We start from the raw sequence: 23,436 nt of genomic DNA, 5'->3' as shown, positions 1-23,436 counted from the left end.
CCACAAGATGCTCGTTAGCTGCTTGAGCAATTACAAAGGAGTGGGCAAAGCGGAGAATCTCTTCCAAGGAGGGGTTGTCGATTTTCAATGCTGAGGGGTCAGGAGCTAGCTGAACCACCAGATCCTGGATCAGTGAGTCCATATACGAAGCCTTACAATGCTGATTGGTGCACGTGAAATCGCATCGATGGCTAAGACCCTGCAAGTCCATGACCCAGGAACGATACGACTGACCAGGCTGTTTATGGTACTGGTGCAACTCCAGCCGAGAGGCGACTACATGGTAGCATTGGGAATAATAGTTTGTCAGCAAAAGGCAGATCTCCTGGAAAGAGAGAGCCACAGGATTGGACAACAGTGCCAACTTGCAGAGAAGAAAGAACTTGTCCAGAGAGGCCCAAGACAACGACAACGGCTGCAAGGAGTCGTCTGTGACTTGAAAAGCTGTGAAATGTTGTTTCAGCCAATGTAAGTAGGATTCCCAGTCCTCTTTAGCGTCATTAAAGGGTGGAAACGACAGCGGATGTGGGAAAGCATCAGACATCCGAGGCCCCTGAAGCTGGTGTGGTAATGCATCCCGGGCATCGACTTTGTCCGTTAGCAACTGCAGCGACTTTTGTAAGATGTCTAACTCGAGCTGCTGCTGCTGCTGCATGAGCTGCTGCTGTTGCTCCAGCAGACAGACCAACTTCGCCTTCATACCAACAACAACCACCATTTACCTGGTCGCCTAAATGTTGTAACTGCGACCAGTCGGTCATGGGGTATCAATGACGGAAAGTGCGGCGAGACCCGCAGAGAGGCCCACAGGAGAGGAGGGACACGACCAACGAAGGAAAGAACGAATACAACAAGATCGAACAACGGTGTCACAAGGAAACAAACACATCCACTCGTATACAGAACAAGGAAGTAAGCTGTCTAGCACGAAGCGAGCTGTAAACTGACGTACGCAAGATTAGACTGGCTGGCTGAGCGCGAGGCAGGCACTTAAGTACACTATCGAGGGCGCTACTATTGGCCGCTGGGACCACGTGTTCCACTGTGACGCGCTCACACTAAAAGCAGGCCAGGAGGCATGTGCCACCACAGCTTATGGCATGATGGTGCAGAGACCTCTATGGATCCTCGACGTCCATGACGTATGGCGCGGATTCAAATTCCAAGGCGTGTGCTACCAGATATTAGACAATACATCTGCATTGCTGTAATTGTATGCACGTTTTGCTTAGGTACTGAATGTTTTGATGTAACACTTTGACACCTGTTTTGTTTTTTGTTTCTTCAGGGTGTTCCTCCTGAAAAACTGCCTTTTCACAACTTTGTGATGTTGTAGGTGCAGAAGTGTGGATATTTTTCTGTTTAAATAGTTTACAACCCCTATCAGGATATATTAGTTTCCTTCGTTTATGATTTTGCAGACATTGATATACATCTTACTTAAAGCTGCAGAGCCTAGTCTGTTCAATTGGAAACCATCCCTCCCTAGACATTTATCATTTAAAAATTTATTAGGATTGCTGAAAATTGCTCCAAGTCTGTTGCACTGCTCTCTCACACCACTGTTTATTTTGAAAATGTACTCTTCACTTACCGACCTCCTATTTACAATGCCACTGATTATTATTTTTGAGCCGGCCGAAGTGGCCGTGCGGTTAAAGGCGCTGCAGTCTGGAACCGCGAGACCGCTACGGTCGCAGGTTCGAATCCTGCCTCGGGCATGGCTGTTTGTGATGTCCTTAGGTTAGTTAGGTTTAACTAGTTCTAAGTTCTAGGGGACTAATGACCTCAGCAGTTGAGTCCCATAGTGCTCAGAGCCATTTGAACCATTTTTTATTATTTTTGAGGATGGATATGCATTTTTCGCTGAATGAATCAGGTTTCTGGCTTTGTTGATAAGTTCTTCTTCACTGCTATTTCGAATAGAATTTGTCCCAACATGGATGATAACGCCTTTGTGATGTCTGGCTTCTGCTGCATTAGTTCCCACATCCTGTTTCGCTGTCAAAATGCTTGTAATATATTTACTGAGTTGGTAAGTTCTACTTCCAGGATGAATATCGATTTTGCAATCTGGTACTACCATATTTTTTAACAGCAAGTCGACTATTATCAGATTTTTTGAGGTCGTAACTTTTTTTTTTCCTTCAGTATCAACCTTGTTTTTCTTTTTACTATAATTTACTGTCTTCCATTTGTATTTTGAGACTGATTTCCTAACTAGTGCTTCATTTGTAGTCTTCTCATTGGACACACAGCCTACTATTTGTTTACTGTCACAAACACATGGGTTTGGTTCTTATTTTTTGCAGACACACGGCTTTGATTCAGTTACTAGATTGGCATTTATTTCCTTTACAGCTGACACTTCTTTATTAAGTGTTTCTATGTCGCTCTGCAGTAGTTTTATAATTTCATCTTTTGAATTCACTGCACTTCATAATTCTGCCATTTCTAGGCGTAAACAGTCAGAGCATGTCCAAGTACAGTCATCTTTTATGAATTTTAGTGTCACTTCCACACATTTTTCATGTAGCCACAAATTGCAGTTTACACACAAGATACCTTTGATAACACGTTTTTTGCACTCCTTACCCAATGAATTGTTAAACTTTTGACTTTTTGAAATGAGCGCTGTGTCAATACACTGTTACCTTTACACCATTTTACTATGAATTGAATCCCTTGCCCTTCAGCACCTGGGGAGCATTCCAGACACCACCACCCAAGTTATCCAATATGCTAACATCCCATTGCCACCTTGGAGCACGACTGTCCCACAGTGTTCCTCCTCTTCCACCCCATATAGCACATTAATCCTGACTAGCTAACCTCTTCAACTTGCCACATCCACCAACACTTCACCAAATCCAGTGGCAAAACATTCTTATAACACTGTTGTTAAACTTTTCACCAAACCCTTCACCTCCACAGAAGGTTCAGTCTTATCCAAATGCCTCAGCTTTAGCCCTAAACTCAAATTTACTAATACTGGACTCATCAAAGACCTACTCTCCTTTTCCTAATCCCTGCCGAGGAAACACTTCTTTGCTGCCAATCCCTCCAACTAAATCCAACCTAATTCCAACACTGAACCCTGCCTCCCCCAATTCATATCACCATCCAACCATGATCTTCCCTCCCTCTCAACTAACCACCTGCAGGTCACCTTCCAGGAATTACTGGCCTGTAATTTAGCCACACAGTCGTTCCCCAGGTCCCTTCCTCAGAATAATAACCTTTCAGCAAAATCCATACACAACTGTAAAACTAATCCTTACCTAATCATTCTACATGCAGACAAAGGTTCCAACACTGAGATGACTACCTGACGGAAGTCCTCCACCAATTCAATTATCTGAAACCTCCCTACAAACTCTCCCAGAATGATCCCATTCCACATGTTCAAAATCTCAAATCCTTGTTTAAAGCCTTAGGTCCTTCCCAGAACCTCTCCCCTGAATCCATTTCCATCCTCACCACTATGACATCCTGCACAGATATCAATGACGATATCTTCATGATCTGGACTCAGAACCAAGATAGACTATCTTCATTCCTTCACATCCTCAACACATTCTCTTCCGTCCACTTCACCTGTTCCTCCCCAACACAGCATTCCAGCTTCCTAGATGTTGACCTCCTCGTCTCTGATGGCTCCATCCACCAACCAAGCATTTCTATAGCTTTCATCTCTTCCACACCAAAAAATTTCTCCGATACATCCTGGCCACCTGGGACAGTGTATTTATTTTGACAAGAACTCCCTTGCTCAGTATGCTGAGGGGGTCTCACCAAAGCCTTCACAGACAGGCACTATCATGCATACCTAGCCCAAAAAGAGATATCCCATGCCATATGCCATTTCCCCTCACACATCCAATTCTTCAACCACCCCCCAGAACCAGCCACAAAGGAGTGCCTCCTTTGTCACCCAGTACCATCCCAGACTGGATCAACTGAACCACATCCTTCACCATGGCTTTGACTACCTGTCCTCATGCCCAGAAATGAGGTATATCCCATCCAAGATCGTTACCACCCCTCCTAAAGTGGTGTCCACTGCCCCCCCTTCAACCTCCACAGCAGTATAGTCCATTCTTATGCCATTCCCAATTGCAGCTCTTTGCCACAAGGATCATATCTCTGTGGCAGACCCCCAGTGCAAGATCTGTCCAATCCACTCACCACTCACTCAGCACTTCATGTTCCCGTCCTGACACAGGTTTACCCTATCCCATCAGGGGCTGAGCCACCTGTGAAAGCAGCCTTGTCTTTTAGCAACTCTGCTAGAATCTTGTTTAAGTTTTTATATTGGTATGACTACCAATCAACTGTTCACCAGAATGAATGGCCACCATCAAACTGTGGCCAAGAGAGGTGGTCTACACATGCAGCTGAACATAAGATGCTTGATTTCAGTGGCTGCTTCACTACCAAAGCCAGCTGGATCCTCCCTCTGCCACCAGCTTTCCTGATCTGTGCAGGTGGCAGTTATTCTTAGAATACATTCTCCATACCCATAATTATCCCTGCCTCAACCTACGGTAAGATACAGTCTCCAAATCATTCACTCAACAGTTTCCACCCGCCCTGCCCCATCACCTCCACTCTATTCTTGTCCTCCACCCTTTTTGTTTGCCACTCTCTGCCAATGAACCTGTCCATCTTTCCCTTCCCCTCTCCATTCTTGTTCCTTTAACCCACCTCTTTTCTCCACAACCTCATGACTCTGTGCCTTTTGGCATTCTAGTCCCTGCACACTCCATCAGACAGCACTTCCCCCACCCATACACTGCTGTTGCTTCCTATTCCCCATCAATCCATATTGCTGCTTCCATCCCATGTGGTAGTTGCATTCTGGCCCTAGCAGCTGTAGTTGGCAGTCACTTGCGCATATGTGCTTGCTTATGAGAATGAATGGTGCGTGTTTCTCTTTTCCTGATGAAGGCTGTGGATGAAAGCTTATGTGCAAGTGCCTTTTAATTGTGCCTGTCTGCAACTTAGCATGTCATCTGTACCATAAGTAGTAATCTATCTTTTCCTACATTGCTGATGTACTACAAAATGTAGATGAAGAAGAAAATGTGCAGAAAGTGTGGCATACTATGAAGACAGCAATGACAGATGATGCAAATAAAGTACTGTGAAGAAGTAAAGAAAAAGGAAAAAGAAAACTCTTTAATGAGGAATGCAGGGATATAGTTAAGAGAAGGGGAAAACCACATGAGTTATGGCTACAGGATACAGGTAATGAAACACAAAAGATAAAATTTTTGGAAGTGCTCAGAGATACATCAAGTATGCTGAGAAGTGAAATGAGAAGATGGCTAACAAAAACTTTTGAAACAGACTGTACGATATTCCTTTGGCGTATGGAAACAACAAGAAAATGGTTCAAAGCAAGTCAGAATATCAATGACAAAAAGTAAACATGATTATGGATGCTGAATCACTCTTAGAGGAATGAAATTAATATTTCAGCAAGCTATTCAGCTGCCATACCCCAGAACTACATTTCAATGAAAACTAAGTAGAAATAAATGAGACAGAAGTTGACATCACAGTGGAAGACATAGTGAAAGCCATATTGATGACGAAAAGCAAGAGCTCATTAGAGGGTAGGGTGGAGGTCTGTTGTGTTTTGTGCCTTGATGTCAGTGATGGCTGCATGTTGATTAGATGGAGGCCAGTTGAGGGCCTGGAACCATCTACATTTTGGAGAGATGTAGAAAAGGATCACCACAGCAGCAGATGAATTTTATATTAAGCTTAGGGACTCAAGTATTTCAAAAGTTCACTGCAGCATGTTTCTGGGATTGATGGTGGACAGTATCATGAAGTGGGACTGACTTGCAAAAATAGCAAGATGAATTGATTTAATTATTGAGGAATCAGTTTACTTAACGTGGCATACAAAATTCTTTCTACAATTATTTTATCAATGTGCTAATACCACTTGCAGAAAATATCATGGGATAATATCAGATTGTATTCCACCTAAGCCATTCAGTTACTAACAATGTGTTTGCTCTCGGGCATATCCTTGACAATTGTTAGGAAAGAAACAAAAAGTCTAGATACTGTTCCTAGATTCTCAAAGAGCTTATGACAATATTCATCAAAATAGCTCCTAGAAAAGCTTGAGATATTCCAAATGCAAAATAAATCATTGAAGTGTTTAGCATATGTATGACTGAATCAAGAGCAATAATAAGAACTGGAGGGGCATACACACAACCTCTTTCCATAAGAACTGGGTAAGACAGGGAGATGCACTGTCACACATACCCTGGATAAATCCATAAGATAGAGTAAAGTTAAAGAGTCTAATGGGCTACGAGTGGAAGGTGCTGATGACAAAGCATTAGTGAGTGAGAAAGACCAAGATTTTGGGGAGATGTAGAAAAAGGTCACCATGGCAGCAAGTATAGCAGAACCACTGTTTGATAAACAACATATGGAAGTAGGTGAGACTACATATACACAAGAGCACTTCACAGCTGATGGAGACAAGTTCAAGTGTGTTGATCAGTTCAACTACCTGGGAAACTGGTACAACTACTATAATAAAATATCCAGAGATGTAAATCACAGAATTTCGCTGGCTTCAGATGTCTATATGTCCTCAAAGATACATTCATGTCCAACAACATATCAAATTCTGTGAGAATAAAGACATGCAATGCCATTATACAACCTATTGTCCTCTATGGTTCAGAAAGTTCAGCAATCTGGACACTAACTAAAAGGGAGATGAAAAACCTTCTAAGATTTGAAGGAAAGGCGACGAGAAGACTCTAGAGCCCAGTGAGAGATGGAGATACTTGGAGTGCAAGAAAGAATAATGGAATTTATGAAATGATGAATCAGCTCAACATTTTGTATTATCAAAAGAGCAGGTGACTCCAGTGGGCAAATCACGTGATACATATGCCGGATACATAACATGCTAAACAAGCTTTAATTGTCTGCATTACAACAATAATACCCCTGGGTAGAAACAGATGGGAAGACAATATAATGAAAGATGCAAAAGTTTTTAATGTAGTTAATTGGGAGGAAACAGCAACAGACAGAATGCATTACAGACTGATTGTTGACACAGCACATGGTCTTTAACGCTGGTGACCACTGAACAAGTAAGTAAGTGTGAAATGGAATTATCATATAGATTAAGTCATAGGTAAAGCAAGCAGATGAATTTTATATTAAGCCTGGGGACTCAAGTATATCAGAAGTTCATTGCAGCAAGTTTCTGGAATTGATGGTGGACAGTATTACGAAATGGGAGACTCGTACAGATAAAATAATATCAGATTGTATTCCACCTAAGCCATTCAGTTACTGACAATGTGTTTGCTCTCGGGCATATCCTTGACAATTGTTAGGAAAGAAACAAAAAGTCTAGAAAATAGCACAAATGACTGATGGAAAAAAATACAACACCAAGTGGGAGTTTTTCAATATAAGTGAAAATTGGTAGGCATGTTTCTATGTCTGAAAGCTGATTTCTATTCATATTCTGCACCAGTAACATAAGAGTGATGCTAGTACTGCCCTATGAGGATGCAAATCAGATTTGTTTTAAATACACACTTTAACAGGTGTTACCATTAGTTACCTTTGAGTTTGGACATTGCGAGTTGATTTTAGCCCTTAAGGTGACAAAGACACCATTATCAACACCTCACAGAGTTTGAATGTGGTTGTGTAATAAGGCTACAAGAAGGTGGAGGGTCCTTCTGCAATATTGCAGGAAAACTTAGTAGGAATGTAGCCATAGTACATGACTGTTGGCAGTGATGGTCACACAAATATATGGTCACAGGAAGACTGAGCTCCAGACAGCCACGTGGTGCTACCAACAGGGTAGACCATCATGTTCAGCATATGGCCCTGGCTCATTGTACTGCATCTGCAGCAGCAATTTGAGCAGCAGTTGGCACTAAAGTGACACAATGAACTGTCACAAATCAGTTGCTTCAAGGACAGCTTTGATCCAGATGCCCTGTAGTGAGTGAGTAGTGACCCAAACCACCGCCATATGCGACTTCAGTTGAGTCAAGAGAGAGTTTATTAGAGGGTAGGGTGGAGGTCTGTTGTTGTGTTTTCTGATGAAAGCTGGTCCTACCTTGATGCCAGTGATGGCTGTGTGTTGTTTAGAAGTAGTCCAGTTGAGGCCCTGCAACCACCCTGTCTGCGAGCTAGACACACTGGAAATACACCAGGATTGATTGTTTGTGGCGTGATTTCATATGACAGGAGGTGCCCTCTTGTGGTTGTCCCACACACCCTGACTGCAAATTTGTACATCAGTCTAGTGATTCAACCTGTTCTGCTGCCATTCATGAACAGCATCCCAAGAGGTGTTTCCCAAAAGACAGCCCACATAGTCCTGTTGTAGCCCAGCATGCTCCACAGAATGTCAACATGTTGGCTTGGCCTGCTCAGTCACCAGATATGTCACCAGTTGAGAACATATGGGACATCATCTGGTGACAAATCCAGTGTCACCCACTAAGAGCAAGAACTGTCCCTGTAACGACCAACCAAGGGCAATGGGTATGGAACTCCATCCCCCATACTTACAATAGGCACCTGTATGACATAATGCATCCACGTTTGCATACTTATATTCAACATTATGGCAGTTACACCAGTTATTAAAGTACCAGCATTTGATATTTGCAGTGGTTTATCTCATACTTACATCACCTGTAACCGTGCAATGTTAATTATTTAAATATGTTATCTAGTCATGTGTTCCTGAGATTTCATTACTCTACATTAATTATTATTTGGTGTTGTGATTTTTATTTTATTTCATTTTTTTTCTTTTTTTTTCCTATCAGTGTATTTCTTATGAGAAAAATGTCACAAACTGTTGATCACGACGCTTGACTAAAAATGTGTTATGGTTTAATTTATCCACACACCTCTTGGTATACCCATTTGGGGGAAGTACAGCTAATATACACATAAGCAGACTACTTAAATTGCCAAAGAAGGTGATTAGGTGCATTGTAAACCTGCCACCAAGGCAGTCCTGCACAAATAAATTCAACGATTTACCAATTCCGACAGTGCTTGTTCTGCATATATATGAAACTATTGTGTTCTTAAAAATAAACTGCACATCTATGATAAACAAACATATATACAGACAGACTTAAGTGACAAAGATGAATATTTTACAACAAATTTCCAACCAGTATAAAGAACTCAGAAACACAGATTTCAAACAAAAACTAAGATGTCACCTGCTCCCAACCTGTTGTTACAGTGTAAAGGAGTTCTTAGATACCAACATAACAGTGTGAAGGAGTTCTTAGCTGAAAGTACACAAAATTCTTGGATAAGAGACTCTTCAGCAAATTTAATGTAAATAATGTAAAGACATTGAGCTAGCCACTGTATTTACACACAATTGCATATATTTTTCTTAAGTCTCCCATATCTTCCTTTTATGCACAGGCCAAATACTTTGTAATACATCCATGTATATCGTGGCATATCCAGTATCATTACAAAAAGTGATCAAAGCATGAATAAATAAATATAGTATGATGCTAGGAAAATGTAGTCAGTTTAGAGAGACAGCTTATAAAATACTCTTGTAATCCATCCTATAATATTTCCAAAGGGTGTGGAACCTATACTAGATAGGACTAATGAGGGATAATGAATGCACACAAAGAAATGCAGCACAAATGGTCACAGGTTTGTTTGACTCATGGGAGAATGAAAAACTAGCACTGACAGACACTTGACAATAGACATCAAGAATCCTACAAAAGCCTAGTTATAAAGTTTCAAGGTCTGTCATTTATTAGGAATCTAGGAATATGCCACAGCTCCATACCATTAGCCTTGTATGTACTCCAAAGACAAGATTAGTCCAGTTACATAGAGAATTTAAGTAAATATTCTTCACAATATGTGATACAATGGGAAGTACCATCTGCCAAGTATTTCACAGTTGTTTACACAGTACTGGTGTATATAAAATAAATGTAGACATAGATGGTGATGAAGATGGAGTGCCGGCCGGTGTGGCCGAGCGGTTCTAGGTGCTACAGTCTGGAACCGGGCGACCACTACAGTCACAGGTTCGAATCCTGCCTCGGGCACGGATGTGTGTGATGTCCTTAGGTTAGTTAGGCTTAAGTAGTTCTAAGTTCTAGGGGACTGATGACCTTTAGAAGTTAAGTCCCATAGTCCTCAGAGCCATTTGACCCATTTTGAAGATGGAGTGTGCAGGGACTAGAAGATGGCAGTACAAGGCTGCCAGATGCGGTATCAGGAGGCTGTGGAGGAGGGGATGGGAGAAATGGGGAGTGGATGAGGGGAGGAGCAGAGGTGGGAAAAAACCGATGGGTGCATCATCAGAGAATGGCACACAATGAGGGTGACAGTACATGAATTAGGAGGAAGTGATAGGGCAGAGGAGGCAGAAACTGTTCGGTTGATGTTGAAGCCAGGATAATTTTTGAAGCAGAAAAAGTGTTGTAAGGATAACTTCCATCTGTGTTTTTCAGAAAAGCTGGTGGTGGAGGGGAGGATCCAAATAGCCCTTGCTGTGAAGCAACCATTGAAATCAATCATATGTTCAGCTGTATGTTGTGCCACAGATAGCTCCACTTTGCTCTTGTTCATAGTTTAGTGGTGGTGATTCATCCTGCTGGACAGCTGGTTGGTTGTCATATTAATATAAAAAACTGTGGATGATAGCAGAGCTGACATATGACATGACTGTTTTCACATGCATCTTAAAGGGTAGGATAAGCCTGTGACAGAACTGTAATAGGAAGTGCTGCGTGGTTGGAATGGGAGTTGTGTAGGTAGTGGTGTAGAGATGGACTATGATGTTGTGGAGGCTGGCTGGGTGACTAAACACCACTTCATAAAGGGTGGGAAAGATCCTGGGTAGGATGTCTTTATTTCAAGGCATGATGACAGATAAAGGATGTGGTTCAGCTGTTCCAGTATGAGATGTTACTGGGAGATGAAGGGGGAACCTCTTTGTAACTTGTTATTGCAGGTATTGGGAGGGTTGGGATGTGTGAGGTTATGACATTGGAAATCCGTTTGCAGACTATGTCCAGGGTACGCTGCCTGTCTGTAAAGATCTTTGTGAGCCTTTCAGTGTACTATGCAAAGGAGATCTTGTCACTGCAGACATGCCGTCTTCCAGTGGCTAGACTGTATGGGTGGGATGGCAGCTATCAAAATGCAGGTACTACAGTTGATTGGTGGGTTTATGTGGACTGAGGTGTGTATCGTGACATCAAAGAGGATGAGGTCAACACCCAGGGAGGTGGCATGCAGTGTTGAGGAGGACCAGGTGAAGCAGATGGGAGAGAAGATGGTGAGCTTCTAAAGGAATGAGGATAGGGTGTCTTGGCCCTGAGTTCAGATTATGAAAGATCATCAATGAACCATGACCATAAATAGCTTGGCATAGGAGAGTGCCATCCAGGTGCCCATGGCTATTCTGTGTATTTGTTTGCATACCTTGCCTTCAAAGGAGAAGCAGTAGTATTTCAGGAAAAAGTAGTGTGTTTGGAGTCTGGAGGACGTTGGGGGAGGTAACATTTGAAACAGCAAGACCATGGGCATGAGAAATGTTGGTGTATAAGGAGGTGGCATTAACAGTGACTAGTATAGATGTAGGAAGGCTAGGGGTGGAGATGGTGAAGAGTTGGTGAAGGAAGTTGTTAGTACCTTTGATGTGGGAGGCTAGATTTTGGGCAATATGATGGAGGTCTTAGGCTGTGGTGGCTGAAATTCTTTCAGAAGGGGCTATATAGTGAGCAGCTATGGGGCATCCAGGATTGTTGGGCTTGTGCATTTTGGGGAGCATGTAGAAGGTGGGTATGTAAGGTGTCACAGGGATGAGAAAGGAAATGATTTTCAGTCACCCACCAAACTTCCACAATGTCCTGATCCATCCCTACGCCACTCCTAGTAGCAGACCCTTGTCACAGGGATCATATCCCTGTGGAAGACCCAAGTGCAAGTCCTGCAAAATCCAACCACCAAGCATTTCCTCTTTCAGTCCTGTCACAAGCTTTTCCTACACCATCAGAGGCTGTCCCACCTGTGAAAACAGTCATGTCATATACCAGCTCTGCTGCCATCAGCTCTTTTATTGGTGTGACTACCAACCAGCTGTTCACCAGGATGAATGGCTACTGCTAAGCTGTGACCAAGAGCAAGGTGGACCATCCTATTTGCACAACATGAAGTTGAACATACATGCTCGACTTCGATGGCTGCTTCACAGCCCAGACTATCTGGATGTTCCCTTTTACCATCTGAACTGTGGAAATGCTCACAAAATTATTCCAGTCTCAACCTGTGATAAGCTTCTGTCCCCACGACCTCCACCCAACAGTTTCTGGCCCCTCTGTACTATCACCTCCTTCACCACAGCCTTCCGATGCTGCATCTGGTCACCCTGTCCTGCCACCTTTAGTCCCTGCACATTCTACCAGGCAGTAATTTTTGCTCCCTCCACCCCCACCACTACTTTGCTACCCCTCCCACTTCCCTGTCCCATTCCAGATTGGTGCCTTTGTTCAACCCAATTGCTGCAGCCTGGCCACAGTGGCTGGAGACAGTGGTCATGAGAGTGTGAGGTGTGCCTGCTTGTGTGAATATGTGTGTGTCTTCCTTTCTTCTCTGAAGAAGGCTTTGGCCAAAATCTCTGTGTGTAACAGTCTTTTGCTTGTGCCCATCTGCAACCCAATGTGACATCTATGCAGTGAGTAGTGACCTATCTTCTTCATTATAATTGTATAATATGTATTAAAGAAAACATAAGGAATTTTAACTTAAGATCCAAAGTGCATGTTGACAATGTGCTAGAAATAACTGTAAAATTAAGCTTCCATATTCAAGCTGACACTAACACATAACAGTCACAAGCACTTAACTTTGAAATTCTGTAATGAACTCCCAAAGTCAGTAAGTAATCTGACCCTGAATAACTTTTATCATATCATACAAATGTGGTTGAAGTCTACACCGTACTACTCAACTGATGAGATCTTAGCAGCAAAACAGAAAAAGATATGCAACAAGTAGCCGATAACTGCATTATGCACTGTGATTATATGTGTGGGACAGTATTGTATCAACATAGTTCATTAATGCTGTTTTGTATATGTGTACTTAGTTTAAAATTAATTTTAAATTACTTATGAATCTATTGTACACTACTGGCCATTAAAATTGCTACACCACGAAGATGACGTGCTACAGACATGAAATTTTACCAAAAGGAAGAAGATGCTGTGATATGCAAATGATTAGCTTTTCAGAGCATTTACACAAGGTTGGCGCTGGTGGCGACACCTACAACGTGCTGACACGAGGAAAGTTTCCAACCAATTTCTTATACACAAACAGCAGTTGACCAGTGTTGCCTGGTGAAATGTTGTTGCAATGCCTCGTGTAAGGAGGAGAAATATGTACCATCATGTTTTCCACTTTGATAAATGCCGGATTGTAGGCTACCGCGATTGCGGTTTATCGTATCGCGACATTGCTGTTCGCATTGGTCGAGATCCAATGACTGTTAGCAGAATATGGAATCGGTGGGCTCAGGAGGGTAATAAGGAACGCCGTGCTGGATCCCAATGGCCTCGTATCACTAGCAGCTGAGATGACAGGCATCTTAATCACATGGCTGTAACGGATCGTGCAGCCATGTCTCGATCCCTGAGTCAACAGATGGGACGTTTGCAAGACAACAACCATCTGTACGAACAGTCCGACAATGTTTGCAGCAGCATGGATTATCAGCTCGGAGACCATGGCTGCGGTTACCTTGACGGTGCATCACAGACAGGAGCGCCCGTGATGGTGTACTCAACTACGAACCTGGGTGCACGAATGGCAAAACGTCATTTTTTCGGATGAATCCAGGTTCTGTTTACAGCATCATGATGGTCGCATCCGTGTTTGGCGACATCGCAGTGAACGCACATCGGAAGCGTGTATTCGTCATCGCCATACTGGTGTATCATCCGGTGTGATGGTATGGGGTGCCATTGGTTACACGTCTCGGTCACCTCTTGTTCGCATTGACAGCACTTTGAACAGTGGACATTACATTTCAGATGTGTTACGACCCGTGGGTCTACCCTTCATTCGATCCCTGCGAAACCATACATTTCACCAGGATAATGCACAACTGCATGTTGCAGGTCCTGTATGGGCCTTTATGGATACAGAAAATGTTCGACTGCTGCCCTGGCCAGCACATTCTCCAGATCTCTCACCAATTGAAAACGTCTGGTCAATGGTGGCCGAGCAACTGGATTGTCACAATACGCCAGTCACTACTCTTGATGAACTGTGGTATCGTGTTGAAGCTGCATGGGTAGCTGTACCTGTACCATCCAAGCTCTGTTTGACTCAATGCCCAGGCATATCAAGGCCATTATTACAGCCAGAGGTGATTGTTCTGGGTACTGATTCCTTAGGATGTATGCACCCAAATTGCGTGAAAATGTAATCACATGTCAGTTCTAGTATATTATATTTGTCCAATGAATACCCGCTTATCATCTGCATTTCTTCTTGGTGTAGCAATTTTAATGGCCAGTAGTGCACATTATATTAACACTGTACAGAACCACTGTATGTATGATTATTGTGTTACTGTTGTCATTATTATTATTATTTTAGCATATATGTCTACTTGTTTTGTACATATATATTTACCTGAAATAACCATTATTTTATTGCTTTATGCACTGAACACATAAATAAATTGGGTCATACTGTATGGTATGTGGTAAGTAAATATCCTCACACAAATCACATTATACTCAGTATGAAGCCATTAAATATAGAACATACTATTATGTTAGAGCATAACTATCTGAATTCAATGTGTACATTTGAACTGATAAGCAAGCATAGTATGAAGTGGGAAAATGTGGGTATTGCCACTTACAAATCAGTTGTGCAGAGAGTGCCTTTACTGTTGCACCTACGCGTTTTGTTCAGGATGTAAGTTACAGTGGCAGTGTTGTAACAATAATTGATAGCTACACACTTTCCAAAATGTATTTATTGTGCACAAATGAGTAATGAGAATGAAGTCAAATCACAATGTCTGTTAACCGGTGATCACGGTAATTGTTTTTTCATAACAGTTCCACTTGAACACCAATCCTGGAGCATATACACTCCTCAGTGATGAGTGCATTGTGCAATCGTGTTAGCAAGGGAGAACAATGGATGCATATCCAGAATGAAACAAACTTTTTTGCCATTGTAGGACACTGTATATGACCCCCATGTTCCATGCATTGAAGTTAAAGACTCTCAAAAAATGCATTTGTACTGTACATGGCTCTTTTCACTGCCCTTGCTTTTTGATGACCTGCACCCATGTGCAACACACATTGCCAGAATTTTGCCTATTGGTAAGTATGCCCACCGAAGGATATCTGTCACAGCTGACTTGGAACAGCTCTGAGTGGTATTGGTCCTTTCATGTATCCCCCCTTGGAGAGCGGAGTTCAGAAGCTGCAAGAAAGTGTAGGTGCCCAGCTTGTGTAACAGGTATTTGGGTTTTGCATGCTTTATTATCTCAATGGGAGCATGATCATGGCAGGCTGGTCAGCAGTGATTGGGCAGTGGTGCATGACGTCAACATGTGGATGTGTGGTGGTGTGTCCACGCACTGCTGGCTAGTGACAGTAGCGGAAGGCAATGCTGGTTTTGAACTGACCGTAGTAACAAGTGGTTGACCTCAAGGCTGTGAGATGCATGAAAAGATGTCACCCCAAAAAAATACTGATGATAAAAGCGAAATGAAGGAAAGTGTTTATGAGCTGCACTGTTCAAAGTTCATTGACATACTCAGTCACGGAAGCACAGCACAGAATTCAATCTGGACTTGGCGCTTCAGCACAGTGGAGGCATGGAGATCACACAAAGGGTCTATATTTGCATGAAATGTCTATACTCGCTTGAGTACAGTGTTGTCACATGGAGATAGTTTTTGGAACTGTAATGGACAAGCCTGGTGGTGCAAAGGGAGATGTCCAAACCTCAATGGCAAAGGACACAGAAACCTGGCATGAAAGTTAATCCTGTCTCAAAATCCTATGCAGCAGAGGCACAGGGATGCAAATGTGAGTCCAGGAGCTGTGACATACAAGCAGCCGGTTATGCAGGAGATGGTTTCCAGAGATTGACTGCAGATGATGTGCTGACAACACAGCTCATTGGACACAGGGGTGTCTACAGCAGGAGCATAGTTAGAATACAACATGGGCATTTGAAATGGATGTGGTGGCTGAAACACATGTAGTAGTTCACAGGTGGCTGTGGTGGGGGTGGCCTGGGCACCAGTAGTGAGTGTGGTCTAGATGGCTGTGCCGGCTGGCTAGGCTAGGTGGCATGGGGTTGCAGTACAAGTGGCAGCACAATGGCAGCTGGTGACACACATGCGTCATTGGCGGCCATAGGTGCAGGCTTTGTCTGACCAGTGGAAGGGAAAGCATCATCCATTAACAGCTCTTCCATAGCATTGAAGAAGTGAATGACACCAAGAGCTGTCAAGACTTAAGCCAGCTTGACTCGATCAATTGACACCCTGGTCAGCTTGCCATTGCACTTGATGTTGAGCAGTCTGTCACCACAGGTAATTATGAGATGTGTTCCTGAGTAGGGTGGTATGAGTGGTGGCTCTACCACTTTGGTACACAGTATGTGTACAGAGCTATAGGCTGGTGTGTACACACACTTTTCTAATGCCATACTGCTTCAGTACCTGAGGTTGGAGGCGGGAAATGTGGTCATGTGAGTGCCAGTGGATGGGCTGATGCATCATAGTGTGATGGTACCTACTCCATAAAATCACCAAGTATGATGAAGGGTTATCTGTAGTTGTGGTCAGCAGGTGAAGTGCCGATTTCTTCTTTCAGTGTTACCACCAGACCAAGCAGTACTAGCGGGAGTGCTTTCATCCAGCTGGCATCGTGGCAAGTTAGGGGGGCTTCCAGTGTTTGATGGAGCTGTTTGGCCAAGCCATTAGATGACAGATGGTGGGTGGTAGTTCTGTGTAACTGCATGCCACAGTCGGGTGACTTACATGATCAGGGCACAGCCAAACTGGCACCCTGGATCCATTATTATGTGATTGGGGCAGCCGGAGTGTGCCATCCAGGTGTCAGCAAATGATCTGGCGATGGCTTGGTGGTGATGTTCACTATGGGAATTACTTCTGGCCAGTGTGCGAAGCAGTCTACCACTGTTAGCAGACAATGCTTGCCTTGAGATAGAGGGAGTGGACCCACAATGTCCACATCAACACGTGTAAAATTTCGTGTTGTGTCTCAAAAGGCACTGACAGGTGCTTGAATGTGCCTCCAGACCTCAAGACACTGGCATGCTGTGCAGATGCAACCCCATTGACAGCAGTCTTTCTGTAGTACTGGCCATATGAAATGCATGATGGATGATGTGTGCCTCTTGAAACACCAAAGCAAATTTTGCAGGAAAATCTGGGAATGGGCACTAACTCACTGTAGGCAGCTGGAGGTGTCATGGTGGATGCTGTCCAGGTTTTTGTCATTCTCCTGTCCTTGGGCAACATCTTTTAAGTTCACAAGAAGAGAAGTAAGAGTACATGTGTGAGACAAGCAGTTGATGCTGATGTCAGTTCCAGAAAAATTGCAGAAGTCCACAGAGAACTGTGACATGTACTACAACTGCCAGAAATGGTGTGGCATATATTGGTATTATGCCATCCAGGAAACACTGCCATGTTTGGACAGCATTCCAAAGTTCTAAAATTATGTACATTGTTTGTCAAAAGTGTAAATCATGAAGCAACAGGCTTCTACCAACAGAAGGAAGTATTTTACTGCAACTCTGAAAACTTCCATGAGAAGAAACCAAGTGACTGCCAGCCACCATGAACACATTGTTGAAGCTCTGCAACTATGGCTGTCTGGCTAGTGTTCTTGAACCCAGCCAGATCAGTGTCGTGCACAGAGTGAGTGCACAGCATTGCTTCTGTGAGAGTTTGTTCGGACTTAATAAAGCTTCTCTCCCCTGCATCTATACAGGTAACAGGCGTCCTCTCTTCAAGGTGGGGCCACGTAGCACTGCAGTCAGTGGTTCTACCATGCAGCGGCACTGGACAGATGGTGCTGATAAAAATTTTTCAAGGTAAGATATCTCTGCGCTCGGCATGTTCAAGATTGCCTGTTAAGTAGTGGCATGGATCCACTAGGGGTGATGAAATGCCCTAGAAACTCAGTTTCTGTGATCCCGAATATTCTTTTTGAGGGGTTAATGATGATGCCAACCTCGCTCAGGTGTCGAAAGATGGTCGTTACATGGTAATGGTAGAGTTTGGACAACTTGTAATAGACCAGGATGTCATCAAGGTACACTAAACACCATGGTAAGCCTTGTAAGATGCCATCCAGGAAACACTGCCATGTTTGTACAGCATTCCAAAGTTCTAAAATTATGTACATGCTTTCAAAAACCCAAAAGGGCATGATAATTGGTGTTTTCTGAATGTCTTCAGGCACCACAGAGATCTGCAGGAATGCCTTCACACAGTTAATGTTGCTAAATATAACTGAGCCCGCCAAGATGTGGCTACAATCTTGCATGTCCATTACCAGATATCAGTCTGGCACTGTTTGTGTGTTTAATGTACAACAGTCTCCAAATGGGTGCCATGAATTATCCTTCTTTGGCATTAAGCGCAAGCCAGAGGAGCATGATGGTCTGGTTGAACAATGCCCTGCTGCAACATGGCCTCGAACTCAGCCTTTGCCGCAGCGAGTCACTTGGGTGTGAGTCAACATGAATAGCATTAGGTGTAGTTATGGTGTGGTGGACTGTCACTTCCTTTGGTACACCAGCTGGGTGAGTGAGCTCCAGAAATTTCTCCAATATATCTGTGTACTGTCAATGAGACTTCAGTTGTTTAACACTGAAAAAGCATCAGCTCCCGCTGTTTCAAAACTTTTTGTAGTGGCCGAGGGAATCTGCACCCAGGACTGGCTTGTTGATGTCAACCACAGTGAATGTCAATGCAAATGTGCAGCACAGCCCAACATCCAAATTTCGGTGATCCATGCCATATGTTTTTATTGTTGCATTGTTTGCTGTCATAAGAGACAGTGCATCAGCCTTCCAGCAGTTTCTTAATATAGATCAGGGGACAATAGGCAGATCGGAACCTGTGTCGACAAGATACTTCACACTGCCAGCACATTCCATTATGAAGAGACAGCTGGATATTGCACTGCACCCAGGTGTGCCTAGGTCCGGTTGCAACTGGCACTTCAGTGTGAGCAGGGAGGCTGACACTTTGTCACTTCAGTGCCAAACTGGGAATGTTATAAGCATAAACCACTCTGCTGCTGCTCTGACATTGTTGGCGTACTGCCAGAATGGATAGTAATGCATTGGTGGTTGTGCGAGCTGGATCGGTGGTAGTAGGATCTGCTGTCATTACAGTGCCTGCTGTCCTCTGTCCATGGGTGCATCGACTGGTTGACCTGCATGGTGAGTGTTGCCACCTGTGCATCAAAGTCTTGAAGTAGGTGGTGCAGGTTGGTGGCCATGCCAGTGGCTGCAGGAGACCTGTGTTAGGACGGTATTACACTATCAAATTTCTTTGTCAAAGATTTGATCAAAGATATGATCAAATATTCATCAAATTTATTTGACAAAGATCTTTGATGTGGCACTAAAAAGGGATATTACACTGTCATCATATTTTGCATCAAAGTTCAAGATGGCTGACAACAACAACTTGTTATTTACCACAGCAGTTGCCATGTAAGACAATTGCACTGTGTGCACACGTGGAAGAGAAGTGGGGGAATAAAAGGAAATGTTCCAGGGTGAAGCTGTGAGCTTTATGATGAGACAATAAAAGCATTCAACAAATCTTGTTATGTGAGCTTGTAGTGGGGGACATCAAGTCATACATAAAATACTTAAGAATGGATGAGCATACATGTCAGTATGCGCTTAGTGAAGTGTATCCTCATATCACAAAGCAGTGAACACAAGACCAGTGACTTTTATGGTCAAATCTACAACGAGGCCCTAGATTTGATCAAATTTATTTGATGACAGATGAGATTTGACAAAGTGCCTTATTACACCATTAAACTTCTTTGACACAAATATTTGACATATCAACTTTGACAAATAAATGTGATAGTGTAATACTGGCCTTATTACAGGGTCAAATTTTCCAGCACAGCTACAGCACTGTAGGTTGCCATGGCAGCAGTATTGGGCACCATTGCCAGTGTGTTATGCAAAGAAACAGGGAAGTCCATGGCAGCATTCATTTGCATTTCTGTTTGTGTAACAATGACCACTTGCACCTGGGCTGAGAGGCTGTGCATTCAGAAGGCACACAACAGCAAGTCCAGGACCATGTTGCATTCTGCGAGGCTCCACAGGAAGTGAGGTGGCTTTCTGTCACCATATTCCCCTTCAGGCAGAAACTGATGCACCTGTTGTTCCAGCAATGATGAAATTCCCCAGATTGATTGCTCTTTTAGTTGCTTATATGAAGTCTGTGTTGGCCTCATAGTCTCGATTAGGTGCCTCACAACATATTAAAATTTGATGAGGCCACAGATGATGTTGTTACTCAGAAAAACAGCTTCTAGTTGCTTGAATCACATGATTATGTCATGAGGCCAAAAGGGCAGCAGCCCAACCAACACTTGTCCTGTGCCTGCCACTGTTCCCACACCAGTGGGAGGTGTCAGTGTGGCCATGCCTCTGGTTGCACACTAGCAGATCATCTACAGTCTTTTGTCTACTTATTATGAAATTTGTTCAAGGTTGTAATCTTGAATTATCACGTAGCTCTCAATGGTTTGTTCTCAAACAAATCAGTTTTGTATGGAAGGACATAAGTAGTAGATCACTCATGATTCCACGTCACTCACACTGATGAAAGTTTGTCACCATGTATTTAGCCTATTAATCACTTTGGGGTCACCAGTGAAGTGGGAATGTCTGGGTATCACCACTTGGATTTCAGTCGTGAAGTGAGCCAACTTTACTGTTGCACCCATGCACTTTGTTCAGAATGTAGGCTATGATGATGATATGCCAATGGGAACTGATAAGTACACATTTGCTGAATGTATTTATTCCGTATAAATGAGTAAATGAACAAGTGACAAAAATGAAATCAAATCACAGTGTCCATTAACCAGCAATCACCAGAATTCCATTTGCATAATAGTTGAACACTGATCCCAGAGGGTGTACACTCCCAAGTGATGAGTGCATTGTCCAATTTTGTGAGCATGGGAGAACAATGAATGCACATCCAAAATGAAATGAACTTTTTTCAAGATTGTGGAGTGCGATGTATTTGACAGACGTGATGAACCGAAAGTGGAAACGAGTAGAGAGGTCTACACGAACTTCTGTAGCATTCTGTGGAGATCTCACATAAGCTCAACCCACATGGTCAATGGACTGAAGTTACAGACTCTCAAAAAAAAGTGTCTGTACTGTACAGTGGCTCATTTTTCACTGCCCTTGCTCTTTGCTGACATGCGCCTGCGTGTGCGCAACACACTGCCAGACTTTTACCTATTAGTAGGTATGTGCACTCATGGGTATCTGATGCAACTGACTTGGACCAGTTGTGAGTAGCTCTGGTCCATTCACACATTTTTGCAGCTCAGTTGCCATAGGTCTACTATCATTTTCAGAGCTTGAAAGAGGCAAGAAATGAAGCTTATCTACTAGATTGTAAATGAAGTGCACTGTCTAAAGACTCTAGATGCAGAAACTGTATTAGTTGTCATAGCTATTAAGGATGAAGAGAAAAAGTGTAGGTTTTAAAGCATTATACTTTCTTTATATGTGTGCTAGAAAAACCATTAGAGGAAAAAAGTAATAGGGGCAGATCAATACATATAAAGACAATCAGGAGACAGTACTTTTGCTAATATTTGTATGTATTGGCCTCCTCCTACTATTTTTTTTCTCTGACGGTTATTTGAGCACCTGGTTAACCACTGTGGTTGGAGCCCAAGTTGCCTAATGTCAGAGGGATGACATGAGTAGCCAAGTCCTAGTGGCAAATATCAGCTGCCTCATTGTTAGTTTGGTGGGTGGGGTATGTCGGTCATTCAGGCCAAACATCAGCACAAACCAACATGTGTACATGCAGCTGCACCTTCTCCTTGGGTAGGGATAATATTGTTGGATGCCATAGCAGATGATGTACTAACCTGTCCCTTTTTCTGGCAAGAGTCATCCTCATACTTCTTTCCTTATTCACTTTTTTAGTACTTCTTCACTGTATATTATCCTTCTTTCCCCATCTACTTTTTAGTTCTTTCTCATTTTGTACTTTATCTGTTCATTTCTCTTTTAATATTCTTTGGTATCGGCATATTTCAGATGCTCCCAGTTTCTACTTCTCTTGATGTCCAGTGATCCACATTTGACTCCTGTACAATGCCATGCTCCAAACAGAATTTCAGCCTGCTGGTCATTACTACAACATCTCTGTATGTTTTCAGTCCTGGAGCTGATTTCTAAATCATTAGCTAAATGTGATGTAATCCAGCTAATATTCACTTCATAGTATTCTCAAAGAATATGTTTTTGTCTTGTGGTCTTGGAAGAGGCTGTTTGCTACAACCAGCTGAAATCTATGACAAATTCAAGAACACACTCTGCTCTCTCATTTCTTTCCTTTAGCCCATACTCTGTAGTAAACCTATCTTACATTCCCTATCCTACAATAGTATTTCAATCTCTTAGTGTCACATTTTCATCCTTCTTCAGCCTAAGAAGAATAATTTGCTCATGGTATCTCACTATATTACCTACCTTTCTATTCATAAAAATGCCAACATCTTCAATGATGTTGTCACTATCACCCTATGACCATGATCAGAATCTCTGTCCTCTTTTCTTTTCAATATACTAATTCCTGCCAACAGTGAGTTCATTCCATTCATCTTCCTTCTCAGACTCTTCAGTTTCCCTTCTACATTCAGACTTCTAAAATTACATGATCCAGTTTGTAGAAGATTCATCCTTCTACTGATAAACCCCTACAGAACAGTCCCCACTCACAGGTCTGAATGGGAAACTAGTTTACCTGCAGAAGATTACAAATTCTGTGAATATACTTCATGTGTTTTGAAAGAATGGCTTCCATTGCCTTCTGTGTCCTCATGCCGTGGATCGTTCCTGACTCTTCTCCCTTTAGGACAGTATGCCACCATAAGGACAAGGATGATGTACAATCTCATCACAGACACACCCTGAAACTACTTCTTTATTGGTGATTCTGATATATTTTAGGCACTCAGATTACACGAGCCCATCCTGTGATAATTTATCTTCCTCTGTCAGTTATAACTAAATTCCCTG

The 23,436-nt window shown here is 42.8% G+C and overlaps 1 protein-coding gene across 1 annotated transcript in view; it reads right to left on the bottom strand.

Moving 5' to 3' along the window:
• Nucleotides 1-23,436, bottom strand: part of LOC124775011 (ATP-dependent 6-phosphofructokinase-like) — a 433,031-nt gene that overhangs the window by 74,718 nt on the left and 334,877 nt on the right. The window lies entirely within an intron of this gene.

The sequence above is a fragment of the Schistocerca piceifrons genome, chromosome 1 (assembly GCF_021461385.2).
Source record: "Schistocerca piceifrons isolate TAMUIC-IGC-003096 chromosome 1, iqSchPice1.1, whole genome shotgun sequence".
Classification (NCBI taxonomy): Eukaryota; Metazoa; Arthropoda; class Insecta; order Orthoptera; family Acrididae; genus Schistocerca; species Schistocerca piceifrons.
This window is presented reverse-complemented; position numbering and strand designations above follow the sequence as displayed.